The 23,060-nt window shown below is 43.9% G+C and overlaps 1 long non-coding RNA gene across 1 annotated transcript; it reads right to left on the bottom strand.

The window, feature by feature from the left end:
• Positions 1-1,038: 1,038 nt before the first annotated feature.
• LOC112813325 (uncharacterized) lies at positions 1,039-21,819 on the bottom strand. Its single transcript, XR_003205507.2, has 2 exons — positions 21,432-21,819; positions 1,039-1,833 (listed from the first exon to the last, which is right to left on the bottom strand). It is a non-coding gene; the product is annotated as an uncharacterized lncRNA (long non-coding RNA).
• Positions 21,820-23,060: the final 1,241 nt, after the last annotated feature.

Genomic DNA, 23,060 nt, shown 5'->3' on the forward strand with positions numbered 1-23,060 from the left:
CACATTCACACACCCCCCTACCTGCCCGGATCTGGGCAAGATTTCAACAAAGGAGAGCTTCGAAGGCCTTGACAAAATAGCCTCAGCAAGCCAGCCATTCAGTGACTTCCTATTTTATTGAGACCAAAATAAAATCTCAACTCTTAGAATGACTTGGAAGGCCCTTCACTCCCCGTGTCCCTGAACATCCCTCCTGGTCTTATCCCACCATGCTCACCCCCTGCCCACGCAGCTCTGGCCACAGCGACCTTCTTTCTGTTCCTTATTGAATGTGTCAGAGCCAGGTCTCCACTCAGGGTCTGTGCGTCAGCGCCTCCCTCTGCCTGGAAAACCGGTTCCCTGGATAGCTGCACCGCTGGTTCTCTCTGGTGTCAGCCGCCCAGGTCATTGCTCCGGGAGGCCCTCCCCAGCTGCCCCTCCTAAGGGCATGGCGTGTCCTCTCCAGGCACATCCCATCCCATCGTCCTCAGGGCACTTACCACTCTGAAGTTATCTTACTTCTTTAGCCATTTACTGTCTTCCCCCACTAGGGTGTGAGTTCCCATCTCCAGCACCCAGAACTGGGCCTGGTACACCCTAGGCGCTCAGTAAATGTCTGTGGACTGAGTAAAGGATCTTGGTGGAGGTTAGATAAGAATCTGGACTCACTTCTCCATCCCACCAAAGCAGCTCCAGACGATCCCTGGCTCCTGTTCGAGGCCCGAAGTTCCTGCCTCTCCCTCATTTCTCTATTCCCAGATGTCCTACCCTTTCCCCAGATCTCTGGGGCCCCTCCTTCCCAATTAGCATCTAACAAAAAACTCTTTTGTGATTTTATGCCTGGGGGATTTAATCTGAGTCAATTTGGCTTCTCCAGCTCCGGCTCAGCTGAGTCCAAAGGTCTGATCAGCATTTCCAGTGGATCAGCCAGCAACTCTGCCGTCTGAGGGCTTGAGCTCCACCCCAGGGGGAGCGAGGGTACTGACGGAGGATAGTCTGAGCCTCGCTCCCTGAGCTGCCGTTCCTGGGTCTTGGGGAAATAAATCAAGACCAACCAAATGAGAGAAGAGCAAAGGCTATTTATTCAAAGCTTGCTACAGCAAGGGAGTCAGTCAGCCTTGGTCACTTGTTGTCAAAGAGACTCAAGGGCAAGCAGAGGGGCGGGAAAGCTTTATTTATAGCAGGAAAAAGGGAAGGATTCGGATGTGCCTTCTCTGGAGGCTGTAGGCGTGGGGAAGCTGTAAGGCAGGTACCTAGAAGCTGGGCGTCCTGTATGACTGGTTGGGGGTACATATTTGACTTTCGATGGTTGGTCCGAAGTTGCAATGTGGACAAAACTTGGGGAAGTTGTCAGTTCTGGCCGTTTTGAGCCAATTGTTCCAGAAAGTTGGTGTTTCACTTTTCTGAATTGTTACTAGAGATTGTCTTCTTACAAATGTGACCTACGGCCTGGGTGTTTTCTTGTTGATGAGGAGGAGTTGGTTTGCTGGGCAGGTTTCTGCAGGACCTGGGTCGGAGCTCTGTCTTTCCATCTGCTCTGGCCACTGCCTGTGTGTTCAGTCTTAGTCTACAGCGCAGATCAGTCTCTCGGTGGCTCCTCCTTCCTTCCCTTCAATATGTGCACATCCTGGGGTAGTAGAATCATCCCGTGCCTGATTTCCTTCATTCAGCAGCTGTCTGGCGAAGGGCTTGGCTATGCACGGAGTCACGGAGAGAGGCGCAGGCAGTGGAGCAGGACTGGCCGGGAGGAGGGACGCACACGTCTCGCAGGACTGGTTCGGCACAGGGATTCTCAGCTGGGAAGGCTTGGTAGTCGGTGTGGGGTTTCAGGAGTGCGTTTGCTACAGATGGGAACTGAGGAGAGATGGGGAAGACTCGTGGAAGGGAATACGGTGAGGCAGGGGACAGGTGGAGGGGCCTAGGTTAGTCACTTCCTCTCTGCTTAGGGCCGCTAGGAGGCGGACATGGTGAGCATGAAGGTGCTGGGTGAGTTGTGAAGGTTTCGGCATGAGGGAAGGCTGTGGGAATCGCCTGGAAGGGGCCTCTCTCATCAAAATGAGGAGACTGAACGTACCTAGGCAGCAGAGGGGCACCCGGCTGGCTCAGTCATAGAGCATGTGACCCTTAATCTCAGGGTTGTGAGTTCAAGCCCCACGTTGGAGCCTACTTAAAAATTAAAACAAAACAAAACAATACTATCATCTACTGAGTTGGAGTCACTGCTCTGAGCCTGCCTAGAACCCCTACCACAGTCCTGTGAGCTAGTTACTATTATCATCTCCATAGCAGGTGAGATCCCAGACATACAGGCCAGTTAAGGAATTTGCCCTAAGTGCTGGAGGGGAGAGAATGCTTAGATTGTGTGCTTCGCACAACATCAGCAACAACCGTGCACCCTCAGTTGCTGCTCCTGATTCCATGTCTTTGGCCATGATGTGCATCCCGATGCATCACTAACAATTAGCTATAATAAAAATCAGCCCTTACGAAGTGTGAGACATGGCCCTAAGCATTTGTATGTATTAACTCATTTAATCTTAGTATCAGCCCTCTGAGGTGAGGAACTGTGATTATCATTTCCATTTTATGGAGGAGAAAACTCAAGAGCTACGTGGCGTAGCCTATACCTCTGTCCCTAGAGTCTGCGCACCTCCCACTGTGCCGCCGCCTCTTGTCAACAAGCAGGGCCATGACTCCCTCTCCATCGAGCCCTGACCCACACAGTGCTCCACGGCTAGGAGCCAACCCCAAGTCAGTGCTTCTTGCCTTTCTGGACACTCTCCCCAGAAAAACATGCACACACACCGACACCCCTTAGGAAATTCAGACACCCCCTCAAGCCTTTCCACGGCAAGTGGGTGATGGGGGAAGACTTCTGGGGTGAGTGTTTCAGCCAGGGGATATTCTCCAGTCTGGAACAAAAGGTCAACAAAAAGTCAAAAGACTTTGAATTCTAAGAGATTTACTTTATTGAGAGTGGAAATAAAATTCCATAGCTACTTTTATTTACTTCACTAGAAAACAGAACAGAAAGCAGGCTGTCCACGGCGCCTGGGTGGCTCAGTCGGTTAAGCGTCTGCCTTCGGCTCAGGTCATGATCCCGGGGGCCTGGGATGGAGCCCTGAGTTGGGCTCCCTGCTCGGTGGAGAGCCTGCTTCTCCTTCCCCCTCTGCTCCTCCACCTCCCCCCGCTTGTGCTCTCTCTCTCTCTCTCTCATATAAATAAATAAAATCTTTTAAAAAAAGAAAGAAAGCAGCCTGTCTTGAGAGTCCCCATCTTTGGATCAACTTAATTACCCAACATGTCTCACACATCTAGTCAGCTGAACACTGCTGGAGAAAATCTCATAATTCTGCCGATTTATGCCAACGCACATTTATGGGGTCTAATCCCAGGTGGGTCTTTAACACAACTTGGCAGCTCTTACTTGTGCCAGATAAACATTCACACTCATGCTCACAATGGCCACTCCAACCCTTCTGTAATGATTCTTTGAGCTTTAAAAGTTTTCATGTGTTAGAGGCACAACTGCACAAATTTTAATTCATATCCACCAGGACTTTTATCCAGTATCTCCCTCTACTTGGGCTCTTGACCCTTTCTTTTGTTTATTTGAATAATTACTGATTTAGAGGCTACCATGCCTGGCACTGGGATGGGCTCTAGGACCCTACCATAGTCTCTGTTCCCATGGAGTGTAGAGCCCAGAGAGAAAGACTATCATTCCACAAATAATTACAAATATGATGAGGGACACTAAAAGGAAAGTAGAGATTATATCAAATGAGTTGATGTGGAGGTTTCAGGAAGGCCTCCCTGAGGAAGTGGCATTTCAAGCTGAGTCCCGAAGGATGATATGTCAGTTTGGAATGCTTTGGGCTGCACACAACAGAAAATCTGACCAACAGTGAAACCATAAGGATGTTTATTATTTCCTCAAGAAGCCTGGAAGCAAAGAGTTCCAGGGCTTTTAGGTGGCTCAACAATATCAAGAGCCATGAGTTGATATCCCTACAATTTTCTTGGTTTTTCCTTTAGTTGTAAGAGGGTTGCCAAAGATTCAAGTGTGATTTCCTTACCTAACATCTTCTTAGAGGACAAAGAAGAGAAAGGGCTCTAGTTCCCAAGCAGCTCTCTTTCAAATGGGCACAAAAATTCATCCACAAATTCCCAGGAGTTTTCCTCTTGTGTCTTTTCTCCCGAAAGTGGGTCATATGCCCACCTTAGGCATAGAGAGAAGGGGTTACCATGATTGACAAAGACCAATCAGGATTGATCCCACAGCACAGTGAGGACCCTACCTCTCCTGAAGATATTGCTGCCTATTAGATCCTTCAAATGAGAATCAAAGGGTCCTCCAATTCTGGATATGGACTCCTAGATAATAAATAAACCTTCATACCAATAAAAACAAACTTATAAAAGTCATCTTAAAAGAATCAGAGAAGTAACAAGATTTGAGGAACTGCTGAAATGAGATGCTGAGATACTGAAGACATGGGAAAGTGGAGAAGTGAAGCCTGCTCTGAAGGCGGCCTATGCCTTGGGGCTTTGTTCTGGAAAAGGCTGAGCTGCAATTCTGGCAGGCTCCAGGGGCTGGGGTGGAAATTTCAAAGCCAGGTGGTTCCCACTGCTAGTGCCCTCAAGAGCTGGCAAAAGAATAAGTTCTCTTTAGAGGAAGACAATATTATCTTGAACGTCAGGGTATTTCTATAAATAATTTTCTAAAACAATATCCAGTACACAAACATAATCCAAGGATATCAGACAGCACAAATAAGAACAGTAGGTACAATAGGTAATAGAAATAGACTAACAGGGTCTCCAGTACTGAAATGATCAGCATAGATTATAAAACAATTATGCTTGTTATGTTCAAGGAACACAAGCCAAAAATGGAAAATTTGGTTGGGAATAGAAATTTTTAAAAATGATATTGTAAATGTTCAATGGGAAAAAAATTTAAATTCTGGAACTTAAAACACAATAACCAAAATTGAGAACTGAGAGTTTTATCAGCAAATTAGAAATAACAGAAGAGAAAATTAATGAAAATTAATGAACCAGGGGCGCCTGGGTGGCTCAGCCGGTTAAGCGTCTGCCTTCGGCTCAGGTCATGACCCCGGGCTCCTGGGATCGAGTCCCGCGTCGGGCTCCTGCTCCACGGGGAGCCTGCCTCTCCCTCTGCCTCTGCCTGCCTCTCTTGCCTACTTGTTCTCTCTCTGTGTCAAATAAATAAATAAAATCTTTAAAAAAAAAATTATCTAGGGGCGCCTGGGTGGCTCAGTTGGTTAAGCGACTGCCTTCGGCTCAGGTCATGATCCCGGAGTCCTGGGATCGAGTCCTGCATCGGGCTCCCGGCTCAGTGGGGAGCCTGCTTCTCCCTCTGACCCTCTCCCCTCTCATGCTGTTTCTCTCTCTCTCTCTCTCTCTCAAATAAAATCTTTTAAATAAAAAAAAAATTACCTATAAAAAAAAGAAAATTAATGAACTGGAATATACAGGCCAGAAGAAAATACCCACAATGATGCGTAATGGGAGTAAAGAGAAAGAAAACGCAGAGGAGCGGGTAAGAAACACGGATGTCACAATGAAAAGGTCTAAGAAGAGTCCATAAGGAAAGGAAAGAATGGACATAAGCAACATTTGGGAAAAAATGGCTCAAAAATTTCCAGAATTGATGAAACACATTAAATCATACATTTAAGAATCTAACAAATCCTAAGCAGGATAAATAAAAAAGAAACTCACTGTCTTATACATAGTGAAACTGCAGAAAACCAAAGACAATGAGAAAATAGTAAAAGCAGTCAGAGTAAAACAGACAAATTACCTGTAAAAGCCACAACATTCAGAGGACCCACACTTCCCTATTTCAGAACTTAACTACAGGGGCGCCTGCGTGGCTCAGTCAGTTAAGCGTCTGCCTTCGGCTCAGTCCATGAGCCTACGGTCCTGGGATCGAGTCCTGCATGGGGCTCCCTGCTCAGTGGGGAGTCTGTCTGTCCCTCTGCCTGCTGCTCTGCCTACTTGTGCACTCTTTCACTGTCAAATAAATAAATAAAATCTTTTAAAAAAAGAAAAAAAGTCAGTGTCTTAAAAAAAAAACCCAAAAAATAACTTACTATGCAATGTAATGCAAGCTAAGAGCTACAGTAATTAAGACAGTGTGGCACTGGATAAGGGTAAACATACAGGTCAATGGAATAGAATTCAGAGTCCAGAAAAATCCTTATTGATTTTTTGATATTGATGGTCAACTGATTTTCAACCCCAGTGCCAAAAATTCAACAGGGAAAAAATAGTCTTTTCAACAAACAGTTCTGGGACAATTGTATATCCACATACAAATAAGTAAAAGTGGACCCCGACCTCATGTAATATACAAATATTAACTCAAAATGGGACAAAGACCTAAGTGTAAGAGCTAAAAATATAAAAATCTTAGAAGAAAACAAACATAGGAGTAAATCTTTGTGACCTTAGGTTAGGCACTGGTTTTCTAGATAGGACACCAAAAGCATAAACAACTAAAGAAAAAATAGATTAATTAGACTATATGAAAATTTAAAGCTTTTGTGCTTCAAAGGATACCATCAAGAAAGTGAAAAGAAAGGGCACCCGGCTGGTTCAGTCAGTAGGGTAAGCAACCCTTGATCTCAGGGTCATGAGTTCGAGCCCCATGTTGGAGGTAGAGTTTATTATTTAAGATAATCGACCATATACTAAGCCATAAAGCTAGTTTCAACAAATCCAAAGGATTAAAATCATTCAGAGCTAATCTTTAGTCACAATGCAATTACGGTGGAATTAAAAAGCAAAAGGACAGCTAGAAAACCCCAGATGTTTGGAAATAAAACAATATATTTCTAAGTATTTCATGAATTGAAAAAAAATTTTTTTAATAATTCATGAATCAAAGAAGAAATTATAATGAAATTACAAAGTCTGAAATAAATAATTTAAAAACACTACATATCAAAAGTTGTGGGATACAAGCTATTCTCTTGATGGAAATTTACAGCCTTACATAGTTAAATCAGAAAAGAAGAAAATACAAACATTAATGAACTAAACATGCATCAAAAAGTAGAAAAAGAATAGCAAATTAAACTTGAAATTAGAAATAAGGAAATAATAAAGATAATTGAAAGCATACACACAAACAATAGAATAAAAATAAAACAAGTTGGCACTTTGAGAAGACCAATAAAACTGATAAACCTTTGGTGAAATGGAATAGAAAAAAGAGAGAGAGAAGGCTGGAATGAACCCTGTCAGGAATGAAAAACAGGGCATTACTATAGTCCCTGCAGACCTTCAGAAGAAACCAAGAGAATATTATGAACTTTACGCTAAAGCATTGGAAAATTTTTATGGAATGAATAAATTCCCAAGGAGGAAAAAGACAGTTTATAAAATACCAAAGAAGAAATAGGAATTCTGAATAGACCAAAAACTCAAAAGAACTGAAACACTAATTTAAAATTTTCCTACAGGGGCGTGTGGCTGGCTCAGTGGGTTGAGTGTCTGCCTTCCACTCAGGTCATGATCCTAGGGTCCTGGGATGGAGCCCCCCATCAGGCTTCTGCTCACTGGGGAGCCTGCTTCTCCCTCTACTCCGCCCCCAATTGTGCTTTCTTCTCTCACTCTCTCTCTCTCAAAATAATAAGTAAATCGTAAAACAAACAAACAAATAAATAAAGGTGGAAAAAATTTTTCCTACAAAGCAGGTTCTAGGCCCACATGGCTTGATCAGCAACTTCTATCAAATATTTATGCAAGATATAAGTTAATATTGTACAAACTCTTTCAGAGAGTTTTTGCCAACTCATTTTGAGCCTAGTACAATGTACTGTAAATATATAATTTAAATTTAAATTTTCGAAGAAAGGGAGGATGGAGGAGTAGGAGGACCCTTAAGCTCACCTTGTCCCACAGATACAATTAGGTAACACATCAGTGTAAATAACCTGAAACTTTCTATATATTACTATGTTTTGACATCCTAAAAAAACCTTCCCTGGCTTGGGAGAGACAATTCTTAAGAGATGGCAAAGGGCCCAGCTGGGAGCGTCATCCAGGGCGGTCCCTCCTCTGTCCGGCCCCTGCATCCCGGGAGGCAATACTCCTCTGCCTTAATCATCCCAGGGCCAGGTGCCAGGCAACTAGGGACCAACCCTGTAACCCAAAGGCAGCCAAAATTACTCAAACTAGCCAGTCCTAAACCCTTCCCAGCCTTGCCTTTTCCCCAGAAAACCCAATAAAGGCCTAAATCTTCCCACATCCCACTATCTTCTGCCTCCTGACCACCCTGGTGTCTTTCCAACGTGGCTCTGTAATTTTTTTTTTTAATCAGCAAAAATGGGTTTGTGTCTCCTGTCTCTAGGACCTGTGTGTTTTTTGGGTTTTCTCCCCCTCTGCTCTTTTCTGTCTCCTCTGTGGCTGCACCTGACCGACCACCTCATAAAAACCACAAAATATGTAATCTCAATACCAAAACCTGATAAAGACACTATGAGGATGGAAAATTACAGGTAAATCTCATTCATGAACAATGACACAAAAATTCTAAAGAAAATATTAGGAAGTTGAATTCAGCAATATGTAAAAAAGAATGACACATCATGTCCAAGTTGTGTTTATTATGATTTTGTAATGCAAGCTAAGTTTAACTTTTTAAAATATCAATTAATGAATTCACCACATTAACAAACCAAACAAAAAAAATCATAGGTCATCTCCATAGCTGCAGGAAAAATATTTAATAAAAAAATTGACGTAGGGGCACCTGGGTGTCTCAGTTGTTAAGTGTCTGCCTTCGGCTCAGGTCATGATCCCAGGGTCCTGGGATCGAGCCCTGCATTGGGCTCCCTGCTCAGTGGGAAGCCCGCTTCTCCCTCTCCCACTCCCCCTGCTTGTGTTCCCTCTCTCTCTGTGTCTCTCCCTGTCAAATTAATAAAATCTTTAAAAAAATTGACGTATATTTATGATACAAAACTCTTAGCGAGGGCGCCTGGCTGGCTCAGTTGGTAGAGCATGTGACTCTGTATCTCGGGGTCACGAGTTCAAACTCTTATGTTGGGGATAGAGATTTCTTTAAAAAAAATAAACAAAACAAAACTCTTAGTGAACTAGGACTAAAAGGGGACTTTCTTAATATGACAAAGGATACTACAAAGCACCAGTAGCAAACATCACGTAAATGGTGAAATGTTGAAAGCTTTTCCTTTGAGATCAGCAATTTATTGCTGTGTAGCAAATTACCTCAACACTTGGTGGACTAAAACAACAAATATATATTATCTCATGGATTCTGTGCATTAGGCATTTGGAAGTGGCTTAACTGAGTGGCTCTGGCTCAGCGTCTCACAGTCGAGAAGTTAGCTGGGGCTATAGTCATCTGAAGACTTGAGTGGGGTCAGAGGATCACTTCAAGGCCACTCACATGACCGTTAGCAGGAGGCCACAGATCTTTACTTGTTGGTTGGGAGTCCTCAGTTTCTCACCACATGGACCTCTCCTCACAAGATGGTAGGTGGCTTCCCCTAGAACTAGCTTCCGAGAGAGGGAGGCAAATGTCCCCATTTCTTGTATGTCCTAGTCTCAGAAGTGACATACCCTTACTTATACCATGCTCTCAATTGGCCACACAAACAATATGAGAGGCACTACGCTAGGGTGTGAAGACCAGTAGGAGATACTGACACTGAGGGCCATCTTGGAGGCAGGCTACCACAGTCAGGAACAAGACCAGGTCAGGATGCCCTCTGTCTCCACTTCCCATCAACATTACTTGGAGGTCTATCCAGAGTAGTGAAAAAGAAAAAGAAATAAAAGGCAAAATGTTTGGGGTGCCTGGCTGACTCAGTCAGTACAGCATGCGACTCTTGATATCAGGGTCATGAATTCAAGCCCCACATTGGGCATGGAGCCTACTTAAAAAAAAAAAAAAGGCAAAACAATTAGAATGAAGAAACAAAACTATTGGTATTTACAGAGAATGACTGTATGCATAGAAAATCCCAAAGACTCTACAGCTAAGACACATCTTCCCCTCTCACAGCCAACCCCAGGATGCCCAAGCAAGAGATAGGAAGCCAAATCTGGGACATTTTACATCACGGTTTTTGGTGGTCCTTGTATCTCCCTTTGAAATAGTTTAGAAACTTTGTAAATGCATGTTTTTAGTAGCCCTAGAAATGAAATTTTAGGGTTTTTTTAGTAGCTAAAAACAAAATTTTCAAGGGGGAAATTCTACCTCACCTCATGATTTCTTACAAATCTACGTAAATGTAAACTTGGTTTATTATGAGGCTATTGATTTGTTCTGTACAACCATAAATTAGGGGCATATTGAATTAGGGGAGACTTTTGCCTTTTCTGGATATTTTATATATACAGAAGCATACAATATGAAGTCTCTTGACTTCTTTCACTGAGCAGAATGGCTTTGATGTTCATCCATACCATAGCATGTATCTGTATTTTGTTCCTTTTAATTGTAGTTCATTGTATGGACATATATTTGGTCTATCCATTCTCCAACTGATGGACACTTAGGATGTTTCCAATTTGGTTTCCATTTTGGTTATTATGAATAAGGATGCTAAGAACATTTATGTGCGGGGCACCAGGTGGCTCAGTCAGTTAAGCGTCTGCCTTTGGCTCAGGTCATGATCCCATGATCCCAGGGTCCTAGGATCGAGTACCACGTTGGGCTCCCTGCTCAGTGGGGAGCCTGCTTCTCCCTCTCTCTCTGCCTGCCACTCCCCGTGCTTGTGCTCTCTCAAATAAATAAAATGTTAAAAAAAAATTTTTTTTGTGCAAGGCCTTCTGTGGATATGTTTTCATTTCTCTTGGGTAGATACCAAATAGAATTGCTGGGTCATATGGTAAAAATATGTTTAACCTTTTCAGAAACTGTCAGTTTTCCAAAGTGACTCTATCATTTTTTATTCCTGCCAGCAAAGTCGGAGGCTTCCCATTTCTTCACACCTTGCCAACATTTGTTATTGTCTGATTTTTCTATTATAGCCATTTGGGTGGGTGTGACAAGGTTTGCATGTGGTTTGGATTTGTATGTCCCTATCATTAATGATATTGAGTATCTCATCATATGCTTATCAGCAATTTTTATATCTTTTTAGGTGAAATGTCTATTCACACCTTTTGCCCTTTTGCCCAAGTTTTGATTGGATTGTTTGTTTTCTTTTTATTGAGGTGTAAGAGTTCTGATATTTTCTTCTGGATATACACCCATGTTGTTTTTCAGTAGAATTGTCTCTCCCCCCCCCTTTTTTTTGAGAGTGACAGAGCGAGCAGTGCAGGGGGAGGGGCAGAGGAGCAGCAGAGAGAGAATCCTAAGCAGGCTCCATGCCCAGCATGGAGCGCAATGTGGTGCTCGATCTCATGACCCTGAGATCATGACCTGAGCCGAAATCAAGATTTGGATGCTTAAATGACTAAGCCACCCAGGCGTCCCTTTTAGCCACTAAATTTTTTTTAAAGATTTTTTTTTAAGATTTTATTTATTTGAGAGAGAGAATGAGAGAGAGAGAAAGAGAGCATGAGAGGGGGTAGGGTCAGAGGGAGAAGCAGACTCCCCGCTGAGCAGGGAGCCTGATGCGGGGCTCGATCCCAGGACCCTGGGATCAATGACTCAAGGCAACGGCAGACGCTTAACAGAGTGAGCCACCCAGGAGCCCCTAAAAAATATTTTTAAATTTATGTTAGAAACACAGAGAGCACAGTGGGGAGGGGTAAAGGGAGAGGGAGACAGAATCTTAAGCAGACTCTATGCTGAGCATAGCGCCCGATGTGGGGCTTGATCTCACAATCCAGAGATCACAACCTGAGCTAAAACCAAGAGTCTGACACTTAACCAACTGCACCACTCACGTGCCCCTCTAAATTTTTATTTAAATGTTAATATTATACACACCATCTACTCAAAAATTTTCAGGCTTTCATAGCACATTATCAAAGGTATTAGGAAAAACTAAACTACCACTGTCAAAGATGTGAAGGACAGCACATCATTCTGAGAGGGAGATCCAAGACGAGAGTATAGTTGGCTTTAAGAGACAAATTCTAGGGGCAACCAGCAGGGCTGGTTCCTTCTGGAGGCTCCAGGGAAGAATCTTTTGCTTCTTCCTTCCCGTTTCTGGTAGCTGCTCACATCAACTCCAATCTCAGTTTCGATAGTCAAATGCCTTTTCCCCTTTTGATGTCGTATCTCACCCTGCCTCCTTTTTTTAAAAAGTTTTTTAAAAGATTTTATTTATTTATTTGATAGAAAGTGAGAGAGCACAAGCAGGGGGAGTGGCAGGCAGAGAGAGGGAGAAGCAGACTCCCTGCCGAGCAGGGAGCCCGATGTGGGGCTGGATCCCAGGACACTGAGATCATGACCTGAGCCAAGGCGGACGCTTAACTGACTGAGCCACCCAGGTGCCCCACCCTGCCTCCTTCTTATGAGGACCTTTGTGATTTACATTTAGGGTCTGTTCAGATAATCCAAGATAATCTCCCCATCTCAAAGTCATGCCATGTAAAGGTAACACTCCCAGGTTCCAGAAATTAGGACCTGGATATCTTTGGGGGCCATTCATCAGCCCACCACACTCTCCAATACAAATATAGTACAATGTGAGTCACAAATACAAGCCACATTTATAATTCCAAATATTTTAGTAGTCACATTAAAAAAAGTCAAACATGGAATACTCCTCAGCCATCAAAAAGCTGAAATCTTGCCATATGCAATGGTGTGGATGGAACTAGAGGGTATTATGCTAAGTGAAATTAGTCAATCAGAGAAAGACAATTATATGATCTCATTCATGTGGAATTCAAGAAACAAAACAGAGGATCATAGGGGAAGGGAAGGAAAAATAAAACAAGACAAAATCAGAGAGGGAGACAAACCATAAGAGACTCTTATTCATAGGAAACAAACTGAGGGTTGCTGGAGGGGAGGGGGGTGGGGGATGTAGTAACTGGGTGATGGACATTAAGGAGGGCACGTGATGTTATATAAGACTGAGCACTGGCTGTTATATAAGACTGATGAATCACTAAACACCTCTGAAACCACTAACACATTATATGTTAATTGAATTTAAATTTTAAAAATGAAAAAAAATTTAAAAAGTCAACCCAAAAAATACAAAAATACTAATTCAAAAAGATACATGTACTCCTATGTTTATTGCAGCATTATTTATAATAACCAAATTATGGAAGCAGCCCAAGGGTCCATCAATAGATGAATGAGGGGTGCCTGGGTGGTTCAGTCACTTAAGCGTCTGCCTTCAGCTCAGGTCATGATCCCAGGGGCCTGGGACTGAGCCCCACATCAGGTTCCCTGCTCAGTGGAGAGTCTGCTTCTCCCTTTCTCTCTCCCTCTGCCTCTCACCCTGCTTGTGCTTGAGAACACTCTCTCTCTCAAATAAATAAAATCTTTAAAAAAAAAAAAGAATATTCTATAAAAAATAGATGAATAAAGATATGTGTGTGTGTATCTTTACACACACACACACACACACACACACACACACACACACACACTGGAATATTACTCAGCCATAAAAAAGAATGAAATCTTGCCATGTGCAACAACATGGATGGCTTTACAGAATATAAAGCTAAGTGAAATAAATCAGAGAAAGACAAATACCATGCAATTTCACTCATGTGGAATTTATGAAACAAATGAACAAAGAAAAAAGAGACTCTTTTTAAAAAAATTTTTATTATCTGTGGGGGGGTGGAGAAGGAGAGAGAGGATCTTAAGCAGGCTCCAAGCTCAGCACAGAGCCCGACACAGGGTTCCATTTCATAACCCTGAGATCATGACCTGAGTCAAAATCAAGCACCAGACACTTAACTGACTAAGCCACCCAGGCACCCCCGCCAAAAAACAGACTCTTAACTATAGAGGACAAACTGATGGTTACCAGAGGGGAGGTGGGTGGGAATGGATAAAATAGTACACTTATGATGATCAGCACTGAATAATGTCTAGAATTGTTGAATCACTACACTGTACACCTGAAACTAATATAACACTTACGTTAACTATACTGGAATTAAAAAAGTCAAATGAGACAGGTGAAAATAATTTTAATAATCTACTTCATTTAACACAATATACCCAAAATATCATGTCAACATGTAATCAATACAAAAATTATTAATGAGATATCTGAGATACCTTGCATTCTTTTTTCATGCTGAGTCTTTGAAATCTGGTGTTCTTTACACTTACAGGACACCACAACTGAAACCAGCCACATTTCAAGTACTCACTACCCACAGTGACAGGTGGCTACTGTGTTGGACAGCACGGCCAGCTACTAAACTGGAAAGTCACTGGAATAACTATTCAGGAAGGATTAGAACATGGACTTCCTATTTTTAATACTTACATAAAATAATTGGTACAGACTATTCCTAACGTTTGATACTGATCATTAAACAATAGCCAAGACACTCCTGAAAAAGAACTAAGTAGGAGGACTTGCCTTATAGATAACAAAATTTGTTATAAAGCTACAGACTCAGAGCGCCTGGGTGGCTCAATTGTTAAGCGTCTGCCTTGGGCTCCGGTCATGATCTCAGGGTCCTGGGATCGAGTCCCACATGGGACACTGCGCTCAGTGGGGAGTCTGCCTCTCCCTCCCCCTCTGCCCCTCCCACCTGCTCATGCTCTCCCTCAGATAAATAAATAAAGTCTTAAAAAAAAAAAAAGAAAAGTTACAGACTGTGTGGGAAGCTGGGTGGCTCAGTTAGTTAAGCATCTGACTCTTGATCTCAACTCAGGTCTCAATCTCAGGGTTGTGAGTTCAAGCACCATGTGAGGCTCCACACTGGCAAAAATAAAACAAAAAGTAAAGCTACAGACTGTGTAGTATTGTGTAAGGATGAACAAATAAATAATAGAAGAGAGGGTCCAAAATTAACCCCTGCAAATATGGACACTTGATTTATGACAAATGTGACTCTGTAGAGCAGTGGGGAAACAACAGTTCCTCAACAAATGGTGCTGGGAAAACTCAATCTCCAGATGGAAGATCCCTACCTTCCAGTATAAATAAAAATCAACTCCAGGTGAATATTAGTCTTAAATGGGATAGAATGAAGGTAAGAGAAGATTTTTTAAAACAAATGGAGGGGCACCTGAGTGCCTCAGTCGGTTAAGCATCTGACCCTCGATCCAGCTCAGATCTTGATCTCAGAGTGGTGAGTTCAAGTCCTGCATTGGGCTCCACGCTGGGTGTGGAACCTACTTAAAAATAAAGAGAGAGAAAATGGAAAAAGCACTAAACGTAATGACAATTACATTCAATTTATTTATTTATTTATTTTAAAAGATTTTATTTATTTATTTGACAGAGAGAGACACAGCGAGAGAGGGAACACAAGCAGGGGGAGTGGGAGAGGGAGAAGCAGACTCCCCACTGAGCAGGGAGCCCAATGCGGGGCTCGATCCCAGGACCACAGGCTCATGAACTGAGCCGAAGGCAGACACTTAACGACTGAGCCACCCAGGTGTCTCAATTACATTCGATTTAAAAACATCTCTTCATCAAAGACACTCTTAATAGAATGAACAGGCACACTATTTCCAATATATTACCTACCAAAGAGTTCATACCTGGAAGAACTACAAATCAATATGGAAAAATCTAGTAGAAAAATATGCAAGAGACTTGAGTAGACATCTCACAGAGGATATCCAAATGGCCAATCAACATATAAAAAGTGTTCGACCTCATTTATAGACATGGAAATGCAAATTAAACTCAATATAAACAAACCACCAGAATAGCTAAACAGACAACCTTAAGAGTTGGTAAGAATGTGTAACAAGAACTCTCAAACCCTGTGGATAGGAGTTAAAATTAGTACAACCACTTTGGCAATATCTAGTCAGGCTGAAGAGACTCTGACCCAGACATTCAACTCCTAGCTGCCCTGCATACCCAACAAAAATGCATGCAATTTTGTTTTGATGTTAGCATATTTGCTAACATAGCCTAAAATTGGAAACAAGCCAAATATCCATCAACAGGAGAATGGATAAATTGTGGTTTATTTCTAAAATGGAATTCTATATGAAAATGAATGAACTACGGTATATGGAATAACATGAATGCATGCTTAAAAAGCCAGACATACAAAAAATGTTGTAATTCCACTCTTATAAGTTCAAAAATAGGTAAAATTAAGTGACTGTGCATTCTTCACAAGAGCATCCCGAAGGTCGATCAACAGATGAATGGATAAACAAAATGTGGTATATCCATACAATTATTCAGCCATAAAAAGGAATGAAGCTCTGATACATGCTACAACATGGATGAACCTTGAAAACATATGCTAAAAGAAATAAGCAAAACACAGAAGTACTTCCAATTACTGAAGTACTTCCATGAGGTTCCTAAAATAAGCAAAGTCAGAGACAGAAAGTGGATGAGAGGTTACCAGGGGCTGGGAGGAGGTGGGCAATAAAGCTTTTTTAAAAAAACCCAAATGGTTGCTACATTTGTGGTGACTACAGCACAATGTATAAACTTGTCAAATCACCATGCTACATCTGAAACTAATGTAACACTGTGTGTCAGTTATACTAAAAAATAATTTTTTTCAAACACTAAATGACTGTTTAAAAAAAAAACAACAAAAAAACCAAAGGGGTGCCTCAGTGGCTCAGCCAGTTAAGCATCCACCTTCAGCTCAGGTCATGATCCTGAGGTCCTGGGATGGAGCTCCCTGCTCAGCGGGGAGCCTGCTTCTCCCTCTGCCGCTCCCCCAGCTTGTGTTCTTTCTCTGTCAAATAAATAAAACAAAACACCACCAAAAAACCCTAAATGATTGTTTTTAGGATTCATATTTAGGTGGTAAAAATATAAAGAAAAAGCAAGTAAATGATTACAATAAATGTCATCACAGGAGGAGAGTGGTTCCTTTACAGGGGTGAGGAGTCTGAACAGAAAGCAGCATTCTGGAGGGCTTTTGGGCGCTGGCAGTGTCCATTTGCTTGACTTAGGTGGTTGTTGCAAGGAGTTTCACTTTATATCCATTGAACTACACATTTATTTTCAGTATAATTTTTAAATGTGTGTTATTTTACACAATGTTTTTTTAATTTAAAATTCATCAAGAACAAAGTATTGGGGGATTGGAAGAGGATGGCCTGTTGAGTACACATGAGGTGTCTGCCACAGGAGTACAGAGCTTACCCGTCTTACAGAGAGGGGAAGAGAGTTCTATCCAGAGGACAGCATGTGAAAGTCCCCCAAGTACAAAAGAATGTGGTAAGCCTGAGGAACTGAAAGGTAACGAGCTGAGTTCTGAGGGGGTCTAGAGAAGAAGGAGGAAGAGGTATGTGTGATGAAGTCTGAGGACTGCAGAAGCCAGATGGTGGAAGGTTGGGCAGCCAAATGGGAGTGTGTCAGACACTGTCATAAGGGAACAGTGGGATATCAGTGAGGCATATATATATACATATATATTTATTTATTTTAGAGTGAGAAAGAGAGAGAGACAGGGGGAAGGGGCAGAGGGAGCGTGAGAGAATCTGAAGCAGGCTCCACACCCAGTGTGGAGCCCTGTGCAGACCTTGATCCCAGGACCCTGAGATCATGACCTGAGCCATTATCAAGAGTCGGACACTTAACCGACAGCCACCCTGGCGCCCTATCACTGAGGTATTTTAAAGCAGTGGCCTGATCCCACCAGTTAGCAGGTCATTCTGCCTGGACTGTGGAGAATGGATTGGACAGTACCAGACCAGTTAGGAAGCCATTTCAATAACCGTGAGGGTTGGTGGAAGCTTGGACTAGAACGGAGGCACTGGAGGGGTGAGGAATATCGTGCCTTATGCCTTGTGTTCATTTCACAACTCTGTTCAACTATATGAGCACTATCTTCCATTTTTTTATGAAGTTAAAAATGTCTTAATGTTATACTGTATATCCTATGATATACTGTATCCTACCATGTAAACTTGTACATACATTTTGGGTACATAGTTATGCACACAAGACTATGGCCACTGTATTTTCTGAGGGATTTAAGGGATTTCCAAGGTTATGTTGACTATGCAACTTTTGCTTTCTGTACTGACTTTAGAACCTAACCTTGGTGTAAGGTACAACTAATAGAAGGAAGAAGGAGAGCGATTAACTGAAGAATGGTATTCCCAGATCTCTTGCCTAAACAACTGAGTAAGATGGTGGTTCTGCTTATTGAGATGGGCCCACTGGGGCACAACAGTTGGAGGGTAGAGATGATAGCTTATTTTTTGCAATATTTTATGAAAAATTTCAAAATGCAGAAAAGTTGACATACTGTATAGTGAACATCCATATACCTACCACCTAGGTTCTACAACTCACTTACTGTTATATCTTCTTTTTCATATCTTCCCACATACCCAGAGGAGTTCATTTTTGAATAAGCTAAATTTATGGTATCTAAGCGATTTCCAAGTGTCATATTTGGTAGGCTACTGGTCCACAGTACAGAAGCACATTTAAAGAGCAGGCTGCCAGGGGCGCCTGGGTGGCTCAGTTGGTTAGGCGACTGCCTTCGGCTCAGGTCAGAACTACAGGACCCTGTAGTTCCCGGATCAAGTCCTGAGTCAGGATTCCCTGCTCAGGAGGGAGTCTGCTTCTCCCTCTAACCCCTTCCCTCTTGTGCTCTCTTTCTCTGTCAAATAAATAAAATCTTAAAAAAAAAAAAAAAAAAAAGAGCAGGCTGCAGGATGCCTGGCTGGCTCAGTCAGTTAAGCATCTGCCTTCGGCTCGGGTCATGATCCCAGGGTCCTGGGACTGAGTCCCACAATGGGCTCCTTCTCCCTCTGCCTGCCGCTCCCCCTGCTTGTGCTTGCTGTCTCTCTGGCAAATAAATAAATGAAATCTTTTTTTTTTTTCAAGATTGTATTTATTTATTTGTCAGAGAGAGAGAGAGCACAAGCAGGGGGAGCGGTGGCAGAGGAAGAGGGAGAAGCAGGCTTCCCACTGAGCAAGGAGCCTGATGCGGGATTCGATCTGAGGACCCCGGGATCATGACCTGAGCTGAAGGCAGATATTTTACCGACTGAGCCACCCAGGCAGCCCATAAATAAATAAAATCTTAAAAGAAAAAATAAAGAGCAGGCTGCACATGCTGCCTCCTCTTCCTCACCTCCCATTCATACTCAATTCCCTAGAATTGGGCTTTAAAAAAAATTTTTTTTTTTTTAAATAATCTCCACACCCAACGTGGGGCTTGAACTCACAACCCTAAAATCAAGAGTCACATGCTCTTCCAACTGAGCCAGCCAGGCGCCCCTAGAATGTTGCTCTTTCATTTGTTTAAAGATTTTATTTATCTGAGAGAGAGAGAGAGAGAGAGAGAGAGAGAACTCAAGCAGGGTAGAGGAGGAGAAGGCAGAGGGCAATAGAAAGGGACAAGCAGACTCCCTGCCGAGTAGGAAGCCTGACACAGGGTTGAATCCCAGGACCTGGAGATCATGACCCGAGTCAAAGTCAGATGCCCAAATGACTGAGCCACCCAGGTGCCCCTAGAATGTGGCTTTTAACATGGGCGCCTGGGTGGCTCAGTCGTTAAGCGTCTGCCTTCGGCTCAGGTCATGATCCCAGGGTCCTGGGATCGAGTCCCACATCGGGCTCCCTGCTCAGCGGGAAGCCTGCTTCTCCCTCTCCCACTCCCCCTGCTTGTGTTCCTGCTCTCGCTGTCTCTCTCTGTCAAATAAATAAATAAAATCTTTAAAAAAAAAAAAAAAAAAAGAATGTGGCTTTTAACATCTTCCTTCTGAAGGTGCTTTCACTAAGAACCACTGACTACTGAAGACTCCAAAACTGAACTCATTATCATCCTCCTGTAAAACCTGCTCCTCCTTCTGTACATTCTACCTTACAGGCACCCAAACCTCAAATTTGGGAGTCATCCTAAGATATCTCCAGCAGCAAGCAGGGTCTGTCAATCCCATCTCTTAAATATCTTTTTTTTTTTTTTTTAAGATTTTATTTATTTGACAGAGAGCACAAGCAGGTAGAGTAGCAGGCAGAGGGAGAGGGAGAAGCAGGCTCCCTGCTGAGCAAGGAGCCCGCTGCGGGGCTTGATCCCAGGACGCTGGGATCATGACCTGAGCCAAAGGCAGCTGCTTAACCAACTGAGCCATTGAGGTGCCCCTCTTAAATATCTTTAAAAGATATTCTCTCCATCTTCATCCCCTGTACCATTAAAGTTCTGGATCTCAAAATTTCTCAAAATTGTGTTGCTATCAAAGAACTACAATTTCAACCTCTGAACTGGTCCCCGTCTCTATTCTTTCTCTGGCCTATCTATTCATGTCCACCTGTCTATCCACCTAATTTACTTTTTTTAAAAAGTCTGTTCACTGGGGCGCCTGGGTGGCTCAGTTGATTGACCACCCGACTCTTGATTTCAGTTCAGGTGCTGATCTCAGGGTTGTGAGTTCAAGCTTTGTGCTGGGCTCTAAGCTGGGTGTGGAGCCTGTTTTAAAAAAACAAAAAGTCTGTCACATCACTTTCCATTTACAATCTTTTTTTTTTAATTTAAATTCAATTAGCCAACTTATAGTGCATCATTAGTTTCATATACAATCTTTTACAGGTGCTTACACCCAGGTTGGCATGACTTCCATAGTCCCTCAAGATCTGCTAGAAAGCATGACTAAGCCCAAATTTACAACCTCATGCCTAGTTATTCACCCACAACATTTTTACTACTTATTGGCACTTCAAATATACCAACCACACTTTTTGCTTTATTGCCTCCTTCACGAAGACCTCCCTGAAAGCCAGGCTAGGTGGCTCCCACAGAATCCTGAGGATATATATCTATCATTAGATATACAAGCCTCCACAAAGATAAAAATCCTTGAGGGCGTTACTTTAGTCTTCTTTATGGCCAGAATACTTAGACTAACTACCCAAGAATACTCTGCCTAACACAAAACAGACACTCTGTTTACTTTAGGAGAACTCTGTATACATCCAGTACTTTGTACACTCTCCCTTTCCGTTCTTGCAAAATCCTACTCAAGCTTGAATTCCTTCCTGAAGCTTCCCCGGGTCCCTCCAAGTAGTTAGGGGCTCTGACTCCTTTATTCACTGCCCCTGAGCTTAATAAATTGTATCTTAATATTTTATTTATACAACTAACTGCCGTAAATGTTAACACTTTCCCCTTTTCTTGGTAACTAACAGCAATCCTATCGATGCTGTTGGGCTCAATCCACAGCCAACTACCCTGATTCCTAGAGAGAATGACTTCTTTTAACTCTCAGCTCACGATGCTTAGTCTATTTAGCACCTGAGAGTCTTTCATTATCGCAGCTTACTACAGCTGTCCCGGTCCCCTCCCGGTCCATTCCTTTGACGGTAACCTTCTAGGGGCTGGGTGGGCAGTCCTACCTTTCTGACTCCCCCACCAGCACTTGGAGGCGCTGCGCTTTGCAAATGCAGCCGTAAAGCATCTCCGGGAAGCTCCTGAAGGGACAGAGCCCCTTAGAGATGTCCCCTGCCGGCGGCTCCGCCCTCTCCGCGCGAACTCAAGTCCAACCCCGGGCACCGTGGCAAGGGTACGGGAGGGGTGAGGGGAAGAGCGGGCCTGGCCTCTCTCTGCCTAGTCCCCGGGTCCCAGCGGCTGTCGGAGGATCGCGAGACCTCCGCCGGACGCCCGCGCAGGCGCGGTGACGCTCTCCGAGCATGTGACCCAAGCGCGAGGCCGCAGTGGCCGGCGCAGGGGCGGGACACACGCGGCTCTCGCTCGCTCATTGAGCCCCGTGCTGATGGACAGTCGAAGGAGCGGCTAAGGCGCAGCTTGGTTAGAAACAGCCGTCCGGCAAAGTATGAATAAGTAGATAAATAATAGGCTAGGGAGAGGGGAGTGGCAGGTGTCTGGGAGCTGCTGCGTTTCAGCTTGTTCCTAGGTGGGTCGGGGCGGCGGTCCTTGCCTCACCCTCCTCCGCCATAACTGGGGCCTGGGAAATCCCGCTTTCTGGAGACTTGTCCTGGCGGCAGAATCACAGAGGACTTGTCCTCACGAGTCTTCATTTCGATTCATTCGGCTCCGGTTTCTTGGGGGCAGCCTCCAAGGGCTGAGGAGTCTTGCCACCCTGTGGGCCAGCCCCCTCCCCTCAGGCATGGGCGCGATACTCTTCAAACTGGACTTCCAGTTTCCTGCTTCGCTGTCTACTAGAGGTTGGAAAAGGCAAATCTGAACATCACCTCTGCTTGAGGCCGCCAGTGCCTTCGTGGGCAGAGGCGCCGGGATCCACTTTGAACCCTTGCGGATGAGGCATTCGTGGGGACCTCCTGCTTACCATTCCGGCCACATCTCCAAAGGAGACCACCAAAGCCTCAGGCCCTCTCAGCCTTTGGGCTTCTCTGCCAGTTTTAGAACCCTCCTTGCCTGGGCTGTACCTGCCCGTTGCACCTTCTACTTCTCCGGGAGAAGCTCTGACCTCAACCCCAAAGAGGCTTTCCCAGTGTACTCATATTGCCCTCAGCCCTACTCCTACTTCAGACCGCCTTATCTGGTACCCCGAGAATACTGGCAAGCTGGCAGCCCCATGCAACACCACTTATCACACCTGCTAGGCTCCTGGGATATGAGCAACTTGACAGAAGGGGGCTGCATGTTTTCTGGATGTGTATCCCCTGGCCTAGCATTAGTGCACATTGTAACTGTTCAGTAAATGGGTTTTGAATGAATCAAGGTGTGGGTAGACTCCAAGGATCAAAAGTGAAAATTTAAAAATGTCAGGCTAGGGAGTGCCTGGGTAGCTCAGTCGGTTAAGCGTGGGACTCTTGATTTCAGCTAAGGTCATGATCTCGGGGTTGGGAGATGGAGCCCCGCATCAGGCTCCACCCTCAGTGCGGAGTCTGCTTAAGATTCTCTCTCTCCGGGGTGCCTGGGTGGCTCAGTCCTGAAGCGTCTCCCTTCAGCTCAGGTCATGATCCCAGGGTCCTGGGATCAAGCCCCACATCAGGATCCCTGCTCGGTGGGAAGCCACCTTCTCCCTCTCCCACTCCCCTTGC

The sequence above is a fragment of the Callorhinus ursinus genome, unplaced genomic scaffold (genome assembly GCF_003265705.2).
Source record: "Callorhinus ursinus isolate GAN/ISIS: 27379988/994484 unplaced genomic scaffold, GSC_fseal_2.0 scaffold90, whole genome shotgun sequence".
NCBI classification, from domain to species: Eukaryota; Metazoa; Chordata; class Mammalia; order Carnivora; family Otariidae; genus Callorhinus; species Callorhinus ursinus.